The sequence below is a fragment of the Leptidea sinapis genome, chromosome 16 (genome assembly GCF_905404315.1).
Source record: "Leptidea sinapis chromosome 16, ilLepSina1.1, whole genome shotgun sequence".
Classification (NCBI taxonomy): domain Eukaryota; kingdom Metazoa; phylum Arthropoda; class Insecta; order Lepidoptera; family Pieridae; genus Leptidea; species Leptidea sinapis.
Window position 1 is genome coordinate 12,564,656 of NC_066280.1, and position 18,890 is coordinate 12,583,545.

Genomic DNA, 18,890 nt, shown 5'->3' on the forward strand with positions numbered 1-18,890 from the left:
TAGGTTTAGTTTGCTATAGCAATCTTCCTCGAAATATGATTCATATAATATGTTGGGAACGGGAGCGAAAACGGGAACCGGAACTGGAATAGGACATGAGATAATCCTCAATTCCAAACTTGTTTATTATTTTTAAAAACCTTTTATCAACGTGGGCGAAGTCGCAGGCATCAACTAGGAATATATAATCGAAGATTCCAATAAATGCAATGGAATAGCTTAAGGAAAAAGGAACAGATGACGCGTTAGGGTGAGTCAAATATCTTTCTAAATAAGTGAAATAATCTTAGTTCTGTATATAATTTTATTTTCACTCACAAATAATTTTTTGTATGAAAATAAGGGACGAGACGAGCAGGACGTTCAGCTAATGGTATTTGATACGTTCTACCTGCCCATTACAATGCAAAGCCACTCAGGATTCTTGATAAACCCAAAAATTCTGAGCGGCACTACAAATGCGCTCGTTACCTTGAGACATTTATTTATTTATTTGTATAAAGAAACTTACAGCTATTTATATTACATAAAGGTATGATAATCTATAAATATTACACTAGCTAAAATAGTTCCTAACGATGCTTATTACATAGTGAAGTTTTAAGACTTATTAAAAATAATTACAAAAAAATAATACAAAAGTTTTAAGATTTTTAGCTTCGGAAAGACATATGATGTTAGGTCTCATTTGGCCAGTAATTTCACAAGCTACTGCGCCCTTCACACCGAAACACTATTATCCTTACACATTACTGCTTCACGGCAGAATAGGCGTACCGTGCAAAGGAGCCTCCTACTGGAGCATACTTGCTGTCGTAATGTGTAGCATATTTGAAACATCATAATGAGCGTCCTTCTATAACATTCCTTGGTTTATTTGAAGAAGTATTAAACTTTTCACTTATAATATATTCGAAGATCTATTGCACCACTTTGTTTGACAGAAGTACATCTACTGAAACAATTGGCAAGAAAAACGTTTTCATACTAAATATAAACTACGTAGGTCACACTAAAAGTGTTGCGTTACTTAAAAAAACAACATGTTATAACCAAAATTTTATTTTATTGCTTTTTATAATACTCTCCTTTACATTTTAATCATTTCTTCATGCAATAGAACTATTTTTTCATACAGAAGGACCACAGATCTAAAGGCATGTTTTCTACGTTCTGATTGAACGTTATCACTGCCTCTTCAGAATTGGTAAAAGTGAAACCTCTCATCAAATATTTGATTTTGGGGAAAATACAGAAATCACAGGATGGGTGACGAGTAGTACATTTTCATAAGCTAAAAATTACTTAGTTTTGTTGGCCGTGTGTGAAGAAGCGTTGTCATGACGTAGGAGAACGCGGCTTTTTGGTAAAATTTTGATATTTTTTTTTAACACCCTTGGTAAACAAATGGGCATTAACACTCTTTTGATATTCAAGTGGAATTGTGTAGATGGGACCCGTAGCTGAGAAAAAAAATGCGATCATTTTTTTACCACATTTTCTCGCCTGCCTCACTCTTATTGGATTGTTATCATTTTTAAACACCCATTCACAAGATTACTGTTTTTTCGGGTTCAAAACAATAAATCCACCTTTCGTCTCCTGTGACAATGTCATAAACAGCATTAGAATGTCCGTGGTCATACTTCATTAGCATCTGTGAGCACCATTCCACGCAAGCCCGCTTCTATCAGCTCATGAGGGATCCAATGACTACAAAGTTTCCAAACTTTCCATTTTTGTGTATAAATTTCTGAATTTGGCTCATACCAATTCCTAATAATCCTCGAATATTAGGAATTGGTATGAGGTAGAATAGGTAATCCGGGGGTTTTCTTCAATTACCCGCTTAACAGTAACCACTTTTATTGAATTAGGCGTTACTTTGCGGAAATCCATAATTATACAAATGATTTAAGTTTTCCTTAGTGTTAATTCCGCCAATATTTGCCCCTAAAACAATTCGATCAATCCCGCCTCTACACGAGGCATCCTCAGGACGTGTTGTCTCGCCAAAGTCTGGCACGAGACATAGCCAAAAACATGGCAGGACACGTATCGAATTGTTTTAAGGGCAAATATTGGCGGAATGAACACTAAGGAAAACTTAAATCATTTGTATAGTAACCACTTTATTTTCGTTGACGGCACTTGAAGGCCGCCCTTCACGAAATTCGTCATGTAAAGAAACCCGACGAGCGACGACGAGCGGCATAGTCTTGAGAAGAGAGAGAACTTCTAAAATCATACAAATTCATCGTTCAAAATAATTGACAAATGATTTCCCGCCAATTGTTTTTATTATTTCTAAAAAGGTTGCAACGTTTCAAAAAATATAACATTCGAAATTCAGATAGTTCCGATTAGCTAGAAGTGCAAAACTTTTAACGTGCGCCATGTATACCAACATTTTTGGTTGACTTTAACGGACATCTAACGGCGCACTCGAGATGCATCGGTGATCGATTTTAATCTAACTTCTAGCCCTAGCGAGATTCATAAACTGGCGCAACAAGATAGTCTGTAGTGACATTCACTTCCAAGGAATAAAAATGTAGGTCATACTTAAGTATGACCTACATTACAGTTAAGTTTACTAAAAAAGAATATACTTTAGTTTTTTTTAAGGTTTGCGGGAAAGCAAGCAAGCAAGCTTTTTGGAAGCGCCAAACGAAAGCTGAGATTTTTTGAAGTTGTACTTCTTTGGGCGTGTTAAGAAAAAATTATAAGAGTGAAATTTTAAGATGCGCGCGCATCACTGTGACACAAAAGTAGCAGGGTGAACTTGGTTCCTAAAAGTTTCTGACGTTTGCGACATTCGTTATTTTTTTTTTTTTGGTTTCTTCGTCCATTATTAGGACAGGGTTCTAGCCCATACAGCCATATTAGTTTTTTAGTAATTAATTATTAAAGCCATCTCTACAAGATTTTCACAACATTGTTCTTTCTACAAACGTAGAATAGCAGGAGGAATAAGTAATTTTAGGGATTTTTGCTTTGTTACGCCAAAGAAGTATATATTCTTGCGTGCATACATAAGTACAGACACACACTTTTTTTTATACTAGATTGTGGACCCCTTTAATAACTATTTTGTTTTAGATTTATATTTAAAACTCTACTCTTATAGAGATATCCTCACAGAAATCCTTTCTGAACACTTTAAACAAAATTTTTCGTACGACTTCCATATTGGCCTTAAGGAATTTGTCCCATCGCCTGCTGTGAACAAGAAGACTAAGATACTAGAACAGTGTTAGTAAGCAGAGCTAGAATCAAGCTAGCTAGTAGCAGGGGCGTGCTCAAAATCAATAAATGTCTCTATTCACACGGGATCTACAGAATTCCTACATCTGAAAGAGTTTTAGTGTTTCATAGTTGAATTACATTTTAATTTTTATGGAAATCTATACCTCGAAAAAGCTGTTGCGATTGTAATCCGGTACAAACTAGGGAGTAGAAGAGCCGTTGAGTACTTTTTTATGTTTTTATCGAGGCCTTTTCTGAACTCAGATTTACAAAAATCTACATATCAATATTGTATCACCTGCAGGATAAATCAAATTTCCCATGTGTTTTGATTTTTAAGACTATACTGGTTTGAGTATGACAAAAATGCGGTTACAAACATTTCGCAATTCTTTTTTTTTTATGATTAATCCTTAGATAAAGAAAAGGTCTTCGCTGCACTCCAACTAGATACCGCAGGCATAGTCACAAAGTACGGCAAGTAATACTATACCTAAGTGCGCGTACTCGAGCCAGTCTCGAACTCGTTGTCGTTGACGTGCCACAAGCTTCGTTAAACTTTGCTAATAATTGAAATTAAAATCCCGGGTTGCGTAGTAAAACTTTGTAAAAATAATACAAGAAATAAGAAAGACACTGGGATCACATATAATCAGTAAGTATTTTGTATTTTACTATTTTCAATGTAAAATAAAACGACGCGTATGTTACAAAATTTGAAAGATGCCCTTGAGTGTCAAGTTGCCACGCATACAAGCAACTTATAGTTGCCGTAATAAAAAAGCTATTGTTCTTAGGTAGTGCGGTATCTACTTGGAGCGCAGCGGAGACCAATCCTTAATCTAAGGTTTAATCAGTAATATTAGAGTGAGCTTCACTATCATTGCTAGATATGAAGTCATCGCATCTAACGTCAAAGATATTGCAGTGAGTGTTTTATCATGCGTTGGTCTTATGATTTCTATCGATGGGTGCGGTTGATGAATATTGTAAGTTTTTCAAGTGAAACGCAATTGCCTGTATACACATCCATCATCCCTGTGTCGACTAACATTTTGTTATACATGGATTCAAAAAGACGCAAGCAGTGCCAAAAAATTCAGATCCTGTGATATTTTGTGGTATTTTCATTTGTCTCATTTTTTGCAGAGTAAAATAATTGATAGCGTCCTCACTGAGCATACAGGTCGATGGTTATTGCTCGAACCCAAAGCCTGTGAACGCTGGAGTGCCCCAAGGCTGTGTACTATGTCCTACACTGTGTCTTCTGCATATCAATGATATGTTGGACACCTCCAACATACATTGCCATACACGGGCCATTCAGGTCTCTCTCCCGAAATCCTCGACCAATGCCGGGAGAAACTTGTGTCTTCGGTTGAGAGCTACGGCGCCCTTCAGACCGAAACACAATAATGCGGCCACATTACTGCTTCATGGCAGAAAAAGGCGCCGCTGTGATATTCATAATCTTGTACTCATGGATATTATAAGCTCCAAGAAAAACAGTATTAGTTTTACCTACGAAATAGCAGACTCTTTTTAAAATATGGCATCCATGACATGACTTTAACATCCAACCTCGAGGCGTATCGGCGTAAATGTCGACACTCAGTAATTTAGTGTAGCGCTACGTCTATATTACGTTTTATGTCCTATTTGGTAGTTTTCCGGAAAATTTTAAAACCGAATCTTATAAATATCAAATAATTTTTATCATTGGCCTAGTGTTTAGTGGGCCCTGCCTAATGAGCTGAAGGTCCCGGGTTTGAATCCCGGTAGGTGCAAACATTTCTATGATGAATATGGATGTTTGTTCACGAGTCATGGATGTTTATATGTAAGTATATTGTATTAAATGCGTAGTCTACAAAGCGCAGGTCCGGCCACACATGAAGTATTGCTGTCATCTCTGGTCTGGCGCACCCCAGTATCAGCTCGATCCATTTGACTGCGTGCAACGCAGAGCAGCTCGAATTGTCGGGGACCCAGTGCTCTGTGAACGGCTGGATCACTTGGCGTTGCGTAGAGACGTTGCTTCATTGTGTGTCTTCTACCGCATTTATCACGGGGAGTGTTCCGAAGAGCTGTTTAACCTGATTCCTGCCGCCGAATTCCACCTTCGCACGACACGCCACAAGTTAGGATATCATCCTCACCATCTGGATGTGTGGCGGTCCTCCACAGTGCGGTTTTCAAAGAGCTTTCTTCCACGTACTACAAAGCTGTGGAATGAGCTTCCTTGTGCGGTGTTTCAGGGACGATACGACATGGGTACCTTCAAAAAAAGCGCGTACACCTTCCTTAAAGGCCGGCAACGCTCCTGTGATTCCTCTAGTGTTGCAAGAGATTGTGGGCGGCGGTGATCCATAAAAAAAAAAAATCGTTGTCTTGTACCCATAGTACAGGCTATGCCTAGTGTGGAGCAAGATAATTCGTGTAAAAGTGTGTCAATAAAAAAACAATATTGATGTATATAACGAGAGCAACTGTAAAATTAAATGTTCAACCAAAATTTATGAACGGTGTGAGACTCGAACTCGCGACCTCTCCGGTTACATCCGAGTGCTCTTCCACTGAGCCAACCGTTCAAACGGTTCGGTCATGGTTACCAATTACTTTAAAAATAACAAATTGCTTAACTATAAATATATTACAGGATTATTACTCAGACTAAGTGTCGCTGGCACTTTAGATAGAATGACGGTATCGTAAGAACCTTGCCATGAACATGCCAGATGCCTTTGACAACGCTCATGGGATTCTTCTGTTCTCAAATAAAGATGCAAGACGGAATGGGCTATGGAGATCAAAAACCATCAGGTTACCCGTATGCATATTCGTATTTTAGTTGTGTAGCAGAAATGAACTTGTTGAATTAATTAATTTAGAATCATTTTATATCTAGGAGTACCAACATAGGAACACATGAAAACATAAATATAATATATTCTACTTGTAGAGGCTCATAAATGGCCTTTCCTTGTTTACATTTAACTCAGTATCATGTCTGTCAGACCACCTAATATAAATAAATAAATATATACATAAAACACAGCTGATTTAAGAGTTGGCAATTATTTCCAATAACAAAAAAAAAGGATTGTGTGATTTTATGAAACCATGGTAAAAATGAAACTTTTTTTCACATTATAGACATTTTACTAAAAATTTTTTGAGTAATATTCCATTAAGGGTATAAAAATCGCTTTATCAATTTTAATTTTATACTTGGAAAATTAGATTGATAATGGGAAATAATAAAAGTAGACTAAGTCTCCAAGTAATATTTTTATTGAACTCTGTGTCTTAGCCCTGGTTAAAAATATTGATTGAAAAGGATTACATTAAACACTGCCAAACAACATTTACATTAAGCACTGACAAAAACAAACAAAATAGCGTGGAGCACTGGCACAAATTAGTAATAGTCTTAGACTACACGGTCAGTTGCTGCGAACTATAGGCGCCGCCCGAGCGTCACGCGACATGCAACACACAGACGAAAAAGTTTGAGAGGATGTAATAAAAAATTTAAAAATTAAAAATTATAAATCAGCTAATAAATGACTAATAAAGATCATAAAAATATTATTAAGATAGAACTTTCCTTAAAGTCGTGGCAACAGTGCAAACCGAATTTATTTTCATTGCGTTTTCACACAGAGCTATTCCGTTAAACTGCCACATAGGACACAGCTACGCAGGCCGTATTTTCAAGCCATTCCCCTTGTCAAGCACTCGACTGCGCCAGAGGTTTCACGTTATAAAGTACACAAATATAATGTTATGTACACACTTGATAAGAAACAGACGGAGTTCATGGAACAACGCACTGTCCCCCTTGCTAATTTTGTATTCTAGACTTTTATATCTTTGTGAAATGGTTTTATTGAACTGAAACTTCCTTATGAGAGAAATTTTATAGCAGATCGTCACGATTTTCGGTTACGCGCCATGTTGTTTTTTTATAACTATATTGTGACATAAAGATATATTTGTTTGAAAATAATATAATAAAAAGACTTATTTTTATATAGATTTTTTTCTTAAGCCTTATCGACCCAATTTCTGTAAAGTTGTAGATAGTAGAAAATTCTATGTTATAAAAAAGTTTCACTTCTCACCTGTGTAATCTGGTACACATATATATTTTTTCATTAGTTAAAGAGTTTGAACTGTTTGAAGTAAATACATAAGACTAACTACTATTATATAGAGTTACTAGCTGCCCTGACGGACGTTGTTCTGTACATAATAAATACAATACTGTTTTTTATAAATTTGACAACAATCTATGATCTATATATATAAAAGAGAATGTATTTTTGTATGTTCCCTAATAACTCCTAAACTATTCGACCGATCTCAATGAAATCTTTTGTAATAGATTCGTTGAAGCTCAAGGAAAGTTTACATATATAGTTTGTCGTGTCACGATCCCACCCACGCATTTACCATATCTCTCGAACCGTTTATTGACAGAACAACGTCTGTCGGGTCAGCTAGTATTTCATAATATCAAGAATTATTTCGTAACATATGCTCCCTGTTGTTATAATGAAATTGTGTCACAGCAGAACTGTCAAACCGTGCGTCAATAAATTCTCTTATAGAAAATATGTGCATGCAAAAAAAATATTGGAAATAAAAATAATTATGGATCCTAAATCGAAATAAAAACTATCCAATCTAATCAAACTATCATAATAGATTATATACATAGATTAAGATCGGCCGGTCTTCAGCTCTGAAGAAGTCCGAAGCGTTCTTTTCCAACCAAGACTGCGTAGCTTTATGACCCGGCGCCGAGTCTTGCTCGAAGGACCATTCTTGGTTATTGAAAATGGTATTGTTAAGGGGCTTCACTACCATTCTCAATAATGGTATATTGATATACTTGTGCCGATGTTGTGATACTTTTTTCACAAAAGTATGGCTTAGCCACTTCCTCATTATTATTATTAATTAAAAACTAATATTCTATTGTTTTGCCAATATTTAAAGAACCAACAATTTTTACATAAACCCATTGAGTACCGTAATAAAAATATACTTAGGTACTGTCAGCAGTATCGTGAAGCAACAGGTCGTATAAGCATTACGTACAATTCGAAACTAAACTGTAACTGACGGTAATAAGATTGACATTTATTTAATTAACTTTTTATATTGTTGTAGATGTGTAGATACATACTATCTAATATTATAAATGTTAGTTTGTTTGCTATGCTTTCACGCCTACACCACTCAACCGATTTCGATGAAATTTAAAATAGAAATAGAATAGAGATTTGAAAAGGAGACAGACACTTTTGTTGCGAAAAAATAAATAGAGGAGTTGAAATAAAGCATGAAAGTTTGCATGGGAATTCTTCATTTTCGGAAATAAAACCATGAAACTTTGAATTAAGGCACATGATAAGAAGTAATTAATAAACATTTGTTCGAGCATTTTTTAACTAAGACCTACATGGGGATGAAATCCTAATGTCACGAGGGGCTGCTGAAAACCAGTGTTGTGTTGGTGTCTTCTGCACTGACCAACTGAGTCAGCTCCTTTTAGCAGGGAATCACGCGCCGCACAGTTATTTAATATTTTGTTTTTGTTTATATTTTAATAATTTTTGTTACATCTAATGTAATTTTTTATTTCTTTAAGATTTTTACTGTAAATTGAAGGTGTGTGTTTTACTGTTAATAAAGTGTTTCTATTCTATTCTATTCTAAAAAATAGGAGATTGAAATTCACAGGGAAATACTATTAAAGAGACTGTCCACAATGACAAGGGATATCCGCTAAATCGTAGAAGAGCGTCGCGCCGGCAAAATAAAGAGCAGTTTGTGTGTGTATTATTTACAAATTATCCTTACAAATATGATGGCGCTTACGTCAAACGTCAGGTTGACACAACTGTCAATGTCAACCTAGCGAAGCGTCATTGTTGATGGCAGTGCGGGCGGACATCTTGATTTCACTTTTGAACGAGACGGCGCCCGCGCACCACGCTTGTAACGAATCGCTCGGAATCTTCTCCATTGCGCTATATTACGGTTTAATTTAGTTGATTTGCTGCAGTAGTCATCTCTAATTGCCTAACTACATTGTGATTTCTTTGAAAGTAATTAAAATACGCCGGTTGTGATCCTTTGCAGGCCATTCTGGCTCTTCAAATAAATAATGCTGCCCATAGTAACTTTCCTACGCGGATGTTGTCGTGGCTTAAAGCTAGTATCTCAATAAATTTGCATGCTAATTAATAAAAAAATTCTGATCTTTAAATTATTTTATTTTCGGATAACAATCAGGGTTTTTGCCGTCAGTTGACCACATTAACAAAAATAGGCGAGAGTTGTCGCAACTGTTCTTGTTGCAATAAATCTGCATTATCTTTTTTTATGTAAATACGGGACGAGACAAGCAGGACGTTCAGCTGATGGTAATTGATACGCCCTTCCCTGCAAAGTTCTGAGCAGCACTACAATTGCGCTCGTCATCATGAGACATAAGATGTTAAGTCACATTTGCCCAGTAATTTCACTGGCTACGGTGCCCTTCAGACCGAAACACAGTAATGTTTACACATTACTGCTTCACGGCAGAAACAGGCACCGTTGTGGTACCCATAATCTAGCCAGCATCCTGTGCAAAGGAGCCTCTCACTGGTATTAATCTTGTACGCTCTGTCTTTAAGCCTTCCATGTACTGAGGTTATAATGTTCATATGTATAATGTAAGGTAAATTACCTCACAATATTACTTTAGTATATTTATTAGCCTTCCTTGTTATTATATTACGCAAATTGTTAAATACATACGAAGTTAATTAGTGTTAGTGTTTGTCCATTTTAGCAAATAAATGTTAGAGTATAATAAAAAATATAATATTAAATTAAAATGTTAAATTATAACAGTGTGTACTTAAAGCAACACATCAGAAGTGAAAACTTTATCAAATCGAGGTTCTCAATAAGAAAAAGGTAAAAAAATTTCAAAAAAAGAAAAATCGTTGTGGAAAAGCACACCTTACTATTCTGCTGCGATAACGAAGAAAGATGTATCTACCAAATTCTAAAATTGGAGAAAATAAATGTTTTTCAATCCAAACTGTAAATAATTTGCTGTTCCTAACGTTGTTAGAAAATATATAAGTATTATTACTATGTGAAAAGGTTGGTATTGTGTCCAGCTTACTAGCTGCTAAAGATAATTAGTTCAAATTATTATATTTAATCAAATAAGTTCAATTTTAATTTTCTTCGCAGTAAAAAAAATATTGAAAATATCATTATACTATATTGAAAAGACGCTTCTGGCTAGATACGCCTTTTCAACTTAGAAATATCGAAAACGCCTTTTCTACCTTTTTTTTTATGGAATAGGAGGACAAACGAGCGTACGGGTCACCTGGTGCTAAGTGATCACCGCTGTCCACAATCTCTTGCAACACCAGAGGAATCACAAGAGCGTTGCCGGCCTTTAAGAAACGTACGCGCTTTTCTTGTAGGTACCCGTCGGATCGTCCCGGAAACACCGCACAAGGAAGCTCATTCCACAGCTTCGTAGTACGAGGAAGAAAGCTCCTTGAAAACCGCACTGTGGAGGACCGCCACACATCCAGATGGTGGGGATGATATCGTAACTTGTGGCGTGTCGTGCGAAGGTGAAATTCGGCGGCAGGAATCAGGTTGAACAGCTCTTCGGAACACTCCCCGTGATAAAAGCGGTAGAATACACACAGTGAAGCGACGTCTCTACGCAACGCCAAGTGATCCAGCCCTTCACAGAGCGCTAGGTCCCCAACAATTCGAGCTGCTCTGCGTTGCACGCGGTCAAATGGATCGAGCTGATACTGGGGTGCGCCAGACCAGAGATGACAGCAATACTCCATGTGAGGCCAGACCTGCGCTTTGTAGAGCGCTAGAATGTTGGCGGGCTTGAAGTATTGCCGTGCTCTATTTATGACGCCCAGTTTCTTCGAAGCTAATATGGCTTTGCCCTCCAGATGGCCACGGAATTGGCAATCACTCGAGATTTCGAGACACAGCATTCCGATACTAGGCGAGGCTTTAAGGAAAGTGTTCTCGAAGAGCGGTGATACGGTAAATGGGGTTTTTTAGTGGTAAACGCGCAAACTTGAGTCTTCTGGGGGTTAAATTGGACAAGGTTGAACTTACCCCATTCCGCGACCTTCTCGAGAGAGGACTCGATAGAAGACACAAGTTTCTCCCGGTCGACTTTTTCCCGAGAGAGACCTGCATGGCCCGTGTATACGGCATCACCAGTGCTGTCGTCTGCATAGCAATGCATGTTGGCTGTGTCCAACATATCATTGATATGCAGAAGAAACAGCGTGGGAGATAGCACACAGCCTTGGGGCACTCCAGCGTTGACGGGCTTGGGATTCGAGACATTACCATCGACAACGACCTGTATGCTACGCCCAGTGAGGAAGCTGGAGGTCCACTTGCATAAGCTCTCGGGAAGCCCAAATGATGAAGGTTTTGCGAGGAGTGGCTTGTGCCATACACGATCAAAGGCCTTCGCTATATCCAGGCTAACTGCTAGGCCTTCCCCCTTGCTTTCAATACCCGCTGCCCATCTATGTGTTAGGTATACCAGAAGATCGCCAGTCGACCGACCATGGCGAAAGCCGTACTGCCGTTCGTTGATCAACTGGTGACCCTCAAGGTATACCAAGAGCTGGCGGTTAATTATACTCTCCATGATTTTGGAGAGTAGGGAGGTACTCAGAACTTTGCAGTTCGGAACCTTTGAGCCCAGCGCCGCAACCCAAGTTCGATACGCCTGTTTTTTGCAGTCAGATGCTGCTTTACCTGACGCATCGTACCGGGCTGTGCATGGATCTGCCACCGATTGGTACTACAGAGCTTGGTATAAAAATATCCATGCCCTGCAGTATCACATCGGCTACTGCAACGGCGCAGGCACTGGGATAATCCGAAGGCAAACAAACCCTGCCCCAAGGGTAGGATGTAAAAAAGGAACGCATCCTATCCCAATCTGCTGACTTGTAGTGCCAAACGCGGCGGGTCGCTGGTGGTCTGCGACGTTGGCGTTGAATAGGCACTACACTCCTGACCAGGCAATGGTCGGACGTTCCGAGAGGGGCGTCGACAGATACCTGGTAACCATCTGGATGTGTAGTCAGCAGAAGATCTAATAAGGACGGCATGTGGCTATCCACATCCGGGAGCCGCGTTGGCGACTCAACCAATTGGGACAGACCATACGCCAATGCAAAATTATGCACAGATCGCCCTGCGTAGTCTGAAGTACGTGATCCAAGCCATTCGGCATTGTGCCCGTTGAAATCACTCAAGACTACGATTTCAGCGGAGGGGTCCTGAGCAAGCACGTCATCAAATGCCGCTTGAACGCAGCCCATGAGGTGATCCGTTTCTGCGTTACAACTATGGGACCTGTAGACACACGCATAGATGCGGACGCGGTCCTCTAAATCTACGCGGAGCCAGAGAGTAGACAGGTCCCTACCCTCAATATACGTAGTAATATTACGACAATTGCCTTAACCAACAATGATATTCAAAAGTATACATAGGTTACCTAGACAACATTCGGTGTTTGAAAATGATACACTAACGCACACATGAATAATTTAACATTGCAATAGCGCACTACATTACGATTACACGCCAAAGAAGGATAGTAAATGCAATTATCGCAAGCGAAAAAGAGATAACTCTAATTTGCTAATTACTTCGTATTTGTATAGAAAAAATACAGTTAATTCATCAGATATGAGTTTTTACCTTACACCGTGATTTATGCCTAAATTACGATTCGTTCATGAGTTCATGTATCAAAAGCTATAAAGTAATAAAACTGCATTGAAATTAGGTACGAGTAGATAATGTGTCATTGATTTTGTAAAAAATAATTTAATATTGAGTATAATATATAGCCACATTGATGATATCAATTATTTATACATAAAATAACAAAAAACATACAGACACCAAAACAAGACAGAAAGCGTCCCATTTTTACAATTTTACTAACGACGGCTCCCAAAAAGTTTTAATATTACTTACAAGTATTATTTTTTGTATCTTATATTATTTATGAATGTCTTTTTGTTGATGGTTTATTACAATAAGGTAATGGGAGAAGAAAAAAAATGATCCATTGATTCTTCTGCAGTTAGCAAGGGATATACTGAAAGGGACAGTGTTACTGAAAAAACTCCTACGTAAACAAATAGCACTCACTGTCTACATCCGCTTACTTCCCTAAAACTTGTTTTAGTAGTTTGATTGTTCAGCTACCTATATACGCATTTGTTTATTAAACATTATTACATTTCGTATTACATTTACTGCAACACCGACTTTTTACATCATTTCCTAAAATATTCTACCTCGATCATCCCGCAACAGACAGCATCAATATTTTGTCATTTCTGTACGTTAATCTATGATCGGCTTGGCGGCGATCGGCGTTGTCATGGCGACATATTTATTTTGTTAGATAAATAATGAAATCAAATAAAATGTTATAATTCATGATTTCTTAACTGTGGTATGTAATTCTATGTTTTTTTTTAATTTAGTAATTAGTGCATCTTCCCTTAACACAAGACGGCATTTTAATGTTGTACCTATATCAAATTGTAAGCAATTCTGTCAACAACAATGGCGTGTGTACCGTTTTCTTATCGAGAGAGCGACTACGACCAAAGGAACCAATTGACTCAATTTAGGCGATTGATTTTCGGCGCGCTACTGACATATCTTTTAATACTATAATACCATTGTAAACCAAAAGACATTTATACAAATAGCTTTTCAACTTAGTATTTTGCCTAATAAACTGACGAGAAAAAATTGTTAATAGTATATCTTGCCTAGTAAATCATAAATTATCTGATATTTTTTTTTATTAAAATAATTATAATTAAATAGAAATGTAATTTGGGAAATTACATTTATTATTTTATGATTTTAGTATTTGTGTCTCTTACCGGTCGTTTTTACCGTTGCATCCGGTTTGAAATCACAACGATTCTAAAGATCACAAGTTCTAAGTTTCATACAAAAATAATTACAAGTGAGTACTAATTGCGTGATTGAATGAGTGCTAATTCTGCTGATATTAATAAGAATCTCTCTAAAAAGAACTCATGACAAGGTCGTATAATTTATTTTTAAATAGCACTAGTGTCAAGTAAAAGAGTTTCCTGTACTTTTTGATGAGTATTAAGGAACACTTTATGTTTACTACGAATACACTAGGTATTTTGGAGGTTCCTTATTGGACTTATTGATAACAGGACTAAACAATTTCCAAAATTACTCTGTAAGTCACGTCTCAATTTCTAATTAGGTATCAGAAAATCACGGCAAAAGATATGCTTCGCCCGTTAATTTATGCTAATTTCCTGGGATGAAAATTTAATGTAATTATAACGAGCCTAACTGATATATTATGAAAGCATTAAAGATACCGTATTATCATAACTTATTATATTATTCGCATGGTTGAGGGTAAAATGAAAATTGCCTCTGAGTATCGTTTTACTTCAAGCATCATTGAATCAATTTAGAGCTTATTATCTCCGTTTTACGCTCACTTTGCGAACTTATTTTGATGCAACAATCAGCTGACCATATGTATTCCACATCCTATTATAGTTTTTTAATGTTATATGTATAAGTTAATATATACGTATAAGTATATACAACGCTGCTTGGACATTTTTTGACGACTTATTAAAAGGCGATCTCTGGTTTTTTAAAAAGGTTGTAAGCCTCTGTTAATTCCACTTTTTATAAAATTGAAACAGTGCGTGATCAATGGTACAAATTATGCTTATTTGAAGGTATAGAGAAAATCTTATCACTGGTAAAGTGGTGCTTTAAAGAAAAATATTTATTTTCATAGTTTTATTAGGTATAAATTTTTAAATTATATTATGTTGTATGGTTTTATTGTAGCTAATCAATAAATTAATCATAAAAAGACGTACTAATATTGTCACTAGTTCTCGTCTAGTTTTATAAACCGTAGTCCCTGATTCATGGAAGTCAGCCCTTGTCCATCCGATCCCAAAAAAAGGAGACAGTTCGGATCCGGCAAACTACAGGCCTATTGCGATTACCTCCCTACTCTCCAAAATCATGGAGAGCATAATTAACCGCCAGCTCTTGGTATACCTTGAGGGTCACCAGTTGATCAACGACCGGCAGTACGGCTTTCGCAATGGTCGGTCGACTGGCGATCTTCTGGTATACCTAACACATAGATGGGCGGCGGCTATTGAAAGCAAGGGGGAAGGCCTGGCAGTTGGTCTGGATATAGCGAAGGCCTTTGATCGTGTATGGCACAAGGCGCTCCTCGCAAAACTTCCATCATTTGGGCTTCCCGAGAGCTTATGCAAGTGGACCTCCAGCTTCCTCACTGGGCGCAGCATACAGGTCGTTATCGACGGTTATTGCTCGAATCCCAAGCCCGTGAACGCTGGAGTTCCCCAAGGCTGTGTGCTATCTCCCACGCTGTTTCTTCTGCATATCAATGATATGTTGGACACCGCCAACATGCATTGCTATGCAGACGACAGCACTGGTGATGCCGTATACACGGGCCATGCAGGTCTCTCTCGGGAAAACGTCAACCAGTGCCGGGAGAAACTTGTGTCTTCTATCGAGTCCTCTCTCGAGAAGGTCGCGGAATGGGGTAAGTTGAACCTTGTCCAATTTAACCCCCCGAAAAGACTCAAGTTTGCGCGTTTACCACTAAAAAAACCCCATTTGCCGTATCACCGCTCTTTGAGAACACTTCCCTTAAAGCCTCGCCTAGTATCGGAATACTGGGTCTCGAAATCTCGAGCAATTGCCAATTCCGAGGCCATCTGGAGGGCAAAGCCAAACTGGCTTCAAAGAAACTGGGCGTCATAAATAGAGCACGGCAATACTTCAAGCCGGCCCACATTCTAGCGCTCTACAAAGCGCAGGTCCGGCCTCACATGGAGTATTGCTGTCATCTCTGGTCTGGCGCACCCCAGTATCAGCTCGATCCATTTGACCGCGTGCAACGCAGAGCAGCTCGAATTGTCGGGAACCCAGTACTCTGTGAACGGCTGGATCATTTGGCGTTGCGTAGAGACGTCGCTTCATTGTGTGTTTTCTACCGCATCTATCACGGGGAGTGTTCCGAAGAGCTGTTCAACCTGATTCCTGCCGCCGAATTCCACCTTCGCACGACACGCCACAAGTTAGGATTTCATCCCCACCATCTGGATGTGTGGCGGTCCTCCACAGTGCGGTTTTCAAGGAGCTTTCTTCCTCGTACCACGAAGCTGTGGAATGAGCTTCCGTGTGCGGTGTTTCCGGGACGATACGACATGGGTACCTTCAAGAAAAGCGCGTACACCTTCCTTAAAGGCCGGCAACGCTCTTGTGATTCCTCTGGTGTTGCAGGAGAGTGTGGGCGGCGGTGATCACTTAACACCAGGTGACCCGTACGCTCGTTTGTCCTCCTATTCCATAAAAAAAAAAAAAAAAAAACCGTCTTGTGGGTGGGTGTGCACAGATTCTATGGATAGCTTTATGCAGTAGGTACTACTAGCTTAAGTTTATAAATAACATTAAAAAAAAATAAGGCAATTAATTGACTTTGACATTTGACTACGTCGTACGTAGATTTCTACTAGTAGATAATTAAAATATAAAAAATATGATATATAGATAAAAAATACGATTTCAGGTAGGTACAGGATGAATTTTTCAAATGTAGCCGATCCGAAACTACAAGAAATAGTGAAAAGTACTCAACGGAGTTTTAACCCTGATTTTTATGATCATAAATTCAATTCAATACTAAAACTGTATCTGGTTTTTCTTAAATTAATATTACTGGTCGAAATCGTTTTTGAAAAAAAAAATACATAACCTTTAATATTTCATTTTAAATTTTCATTTACCATCATTAATTTATAGTATCGGTAATAAGGACCGAATTATGCGAAACAAAGATATACGACGAACTAAAAGAAAGAACTCATTTTTACCAAAAACATTTTTGATTTCTTTTTTTTTTACTTTTTAAATTCTTTTTTATGTTATAACTACCCAAGACATTTGAAAAATTCAAAATATTTTTCACAAGACGATCTTAGTCACTACCTTGTTACATTTTCATAGACTCCTTTTTTACAAATCTGAAGTATAGTGACTCCTTGGTGAACTTAATTATTGTCATATTACTTGTTTTGGCGCTCATCAATTGCAAAATTTTTTCATCGATGGAAAGGATATTTTACCAGCGTTTCTGGCAAGTATTTTAAAATTTTTATGAGGAATAAAACGAGCGTACGAGCCTGATATTATGTGATTCTCGTCCACACATTCTCTTCCAACACAACAGGAAAGAAGAAGAAGCAGTTGACTTTATATAAAGGTATACCTAGCCACTCTTCTTAACTGCTAGGATTAATTTAAGGCATCTCCTGTATATTGAAAATAAGCACTAAGTTTCAGGTCGATAGATGATACGCAAAAGAGTTCTAGCGGTCATCTTCATTTATAGCGAAAATTTTTTTGGTTCCTTAAATTCTAATAGATATCGACGAATTCTGGCTTGAGCAGCATTAACTTTTCAATTCTTAGAGAAGTTGGCCGCCTTGATGATGTATGACATCGTACCCTTTGACAAAGGATGCTGTGGTATAATCTATGGATAGCCATAGATTATGCTATAATCAACAACAACACTTGGTCTCGTGCCAGAATTTGGCGAGTCAACTGTCTGAGGATGCCTTGCGAAATGAATGATGAATCTTAGCAGAATTTACACTCAAGAAGATTCACAATAATTTTAATAAGTGCTCTATGCTTTTCCAAAAGTTTGTAATTCCTGAGCATGTACCTAATAATAATCACCCCGCCTATAGTTTCATTACCGATAATAGGAGTTACCAAATATTCATATGTAAATATGCAATATTGTTGCAAATCATGCGAGCACTATTGCATAATGCGATCTAGTTTGGGAAGCAGCCTACTTAGTTTACCCATGACTAATTCACGTTACGAGGAGGATAGACTCGCGCTCGGTTTACACATTATTTACGATAACATAAGCTTTCGGGTCAATCTAGTTTAGTTAGTTCTAGCCTAGCAAAATTCTATATCATACATATCAGTTGTTATATCTTGTACTTATATTGAAACACTATAATACTGCCACAATTCATGCTGCCGAATTCCACTTTTGCCGCTTTCTATCACGTACTAGCAATTGTGAAATGAGTTTCCTTGTGGTGTGCTTACTTGAGGACAAGTGCGTTTAGCTAAAAGGCTGGCAACACACCTCTGGTGTTGCAAGAGAGTGAGAGTTGCATGACGCAAAAACGCAAAAAACTTCAAGCAAAACATATACATTCACAGTCAGGCAGCACTGTTGGCTTTAGACGCAGACTTGACGGCGTCAAAATTAGTCTAAAACTGTACTGACTGCCTAAACACATTAGGTATATAAAATAGAGTGATTCTCAAATGAGTCCCAGGGCATGCCGGAATCATAGGTAATGAAATGGCCGATGAGCTCGCAAAAGCTGGAACAAAAGCAGTCCAATACGGTCCGGAACCTATTTGTGGAC